Source organism: Nannospalax galili, unplaced genomic scaffold (genome assembly GCF_000622305.1).
Source record: "Nannospalax galili isolate Female #2095 unplaced genomic scaffold, S.galili_v1.0 scaffold131, whole genome shotgun sequence".
In the NCBI taxonomy this organism is placed as follows: Eukaryota; Metazoa; Chordata; class Mammalia; order Rodentia; family Spalacidae; genus Nannospalax; species Nannospalax galili.
The window spans coordinates 162,874-165,457 of NW_008332088.1; positions in this window are offsets into that span (position 1 = coordinate 162,874).

Below are 2,584 nucleotides of genomic sequence, written 5' to 3' on the forward strand. Positions count from 1 at the left end.
TAAATGTGGTGATTCAGAAGGTTATAGAACCTTTAGAAGGGCAGACCTTGCACGAAATCCTTAGGTCTTTGGCCAGGGACCTGACCTTCTAAGAGATTATAAGACATTGCTTCTTTCTTCTTTCTGTTTTGCTTCCTGGTGTTAAGAGCAGCGCTTTGGCCTACCATACATCTCTGTGGGGTGCAGCCCAACTCTAGGACTAAAAGCAAGGGCCCTAATTTTCATTAACTGGACTATTTTAAAACCATGAGACCAAACAATTATCTACATAAAATTAATGCCTCATACATTTTGTTAAAGTAATATAAATGTAACCTAGGATTGACCTATTTATCTGTATTTTTAATCTCTATCTCATCTGTATTTAATGTATCGTTTTATCTATGCACAACTAAACACATCAAATCTTTTTTATCTCTGAACACAGTCTTGGTGAGCATTGTCAGTTGATGGTGATTACTCCCTCAGGTCATTTAGGATCCCACCTTCTAACCATTTTGCCTTTCTGTCATCCCTCAGGGCACTATATTGGTTATAGTCCGAAATCTGCAACGTAGGCACTCCTGAGCTCTGGAGAAGCATGTCAAAGTATCATATCCACTGTTTTGGGTGCTTCCATGCTGCAGAATTTACCTCCATCACATTTACTCATATTCCATCCCAAAACTTTGTCAGTGAGTTTAATTTCTCCATCCAAGAACAAAGCAATTAGGATCTATAAAAGAAAATGGTAGGTTTACGTATGATTTTGTAAAGTTAATACTGAAGTGTTAGTGCATGCATGCTGTGTCTCATCTCTTTAGTGTCACTCACCTTCCTTGATGCTCTTTGATATAGTAATGCTTAAAATATGAGTTTCCATGTATCACTTTAACTACTGGGGTCTAAAAGTGGTATGGTAAAAGTATATGTGAGGTTATATCAAGTGTATGTGCGTTTCCTACAACATCCCCACCGAAACTCTTTTTTTTCCTCTGAGATGTCTTTTATTCTCTTCTTCATTCTCTACTAAATCTCTTGGCTAGAGTGTTTCATATCTTCTCTTCCATGTCTAACTCATCACCTGAATGACATATGCATGTGCAGTTCACTATGCTGTGTGTAAATTTTCCTATCCTGAGCCTCATCCTTTAAGTCAGAGCCTACTGTCGTGCTACCTGCTCTCCAGGGATCATTGATCATAAGAAAAACCACACGGGGATAAGCAATATAAGTAGCAATGGGAGGAGGGAAAAGGAGAGGGGAGAGGAGTGTCCCCCATAGTAATGCAACGTCAGAAATAAACCAGTGCAGTTCATTACATCACAAGTCATCTTTCCAAACATTCTCATTTACAGGAAGACGGCACTGACACATGGAAAGACAAATGAATGAACTCTTTTGTTTAGGAAATGGAAACCGCTGTGGGTCTCTATGGACTTGGATAATTTTGTGCAGGAGGTTGCTATAAATTAAGCTCTGGAAGAAAGCTTTGTATTTGTACAAATGGAGCAAAGAGAAGGTAATCAAAAGAAGGGGATCACACAAAGACAAAATGATTCATATTCATGGAGAGTAGAGCGTGGTGGTGCAGAATTCATGCGGTATCTGTGTAATGAGCAAAAGAAGTACTGTCTGGAACATTAAATGTGTTTGCTTTGTGTCCAGAAGCCTTCGTAGATCTTTTAAACATCACTTTAGTTAAGGATATAAACAGTTCATAGGGTATGTTAAAAACACTGAAAGACTGAGGCTGTGAGACAAAGCCAGTCTTTGGGATCCATTGTTTTCTGTAAATTTAGAGGGTGATATGATAATGTCAGTCTCCTATATGTATTGTCTCTAATTTGGACTCATTAAATTAAATATTTTTAAAGCTTCAAAGTAAACCAGCCACAATTTAAAAGACATTATCAGTTTGTAAATGCCTTCTTCGTTTCTTCCCCCTCCCCTGCCCCCTCCATGCTCCTCTTCCTCCTCATTATCTTCCTTCTCATTATTTTTATTGCTATTTGAAACAAAGTCTCACAAAACCTTGGCTAATCTGGAACTCTTTGTGTAGACCAGGCTGGCCTTGAACTCAAAGATTCACCCAGTTCTGCCTACTGAGTACTGTGGTTGGAGGTCTTAGCCACCAGACCCAGCTGTGACTTCTTCATGTAATACTTCGGTTCTCTGCGCCACAGCAAGCCATTTCATCCATCGCCTCTAAAAATATTCTCAGAAGAGATCATTACCATATTTAATATTGCACAGCCATATATGAAAGTCACGGACGTACAAATGAATTACATTGATGTTTATTATCTACCAGTTTGAATTTTCTGGATCACTGTCACTGGCATTTTTCGGTAAGAGATTTCCTTTTTCAAATATTAGTTTGACATTTTTATTACTCCCCAAACTTTGGTCCAAATATAATAAAAATGTTATCAATTTACAAAATTTAAATTTTCACTAGTTTAGAAAGTGTGGAAAGCATCATATTATAAACACAACATTGTAAAATCTCTGTCTTAATTTATTACATTTGCTTCTCTTCTGTATTGGTAATTTTTTTATATTGAATACAAAGTGGTTTTGTAAAGGTAAATGTTGCTTGAAA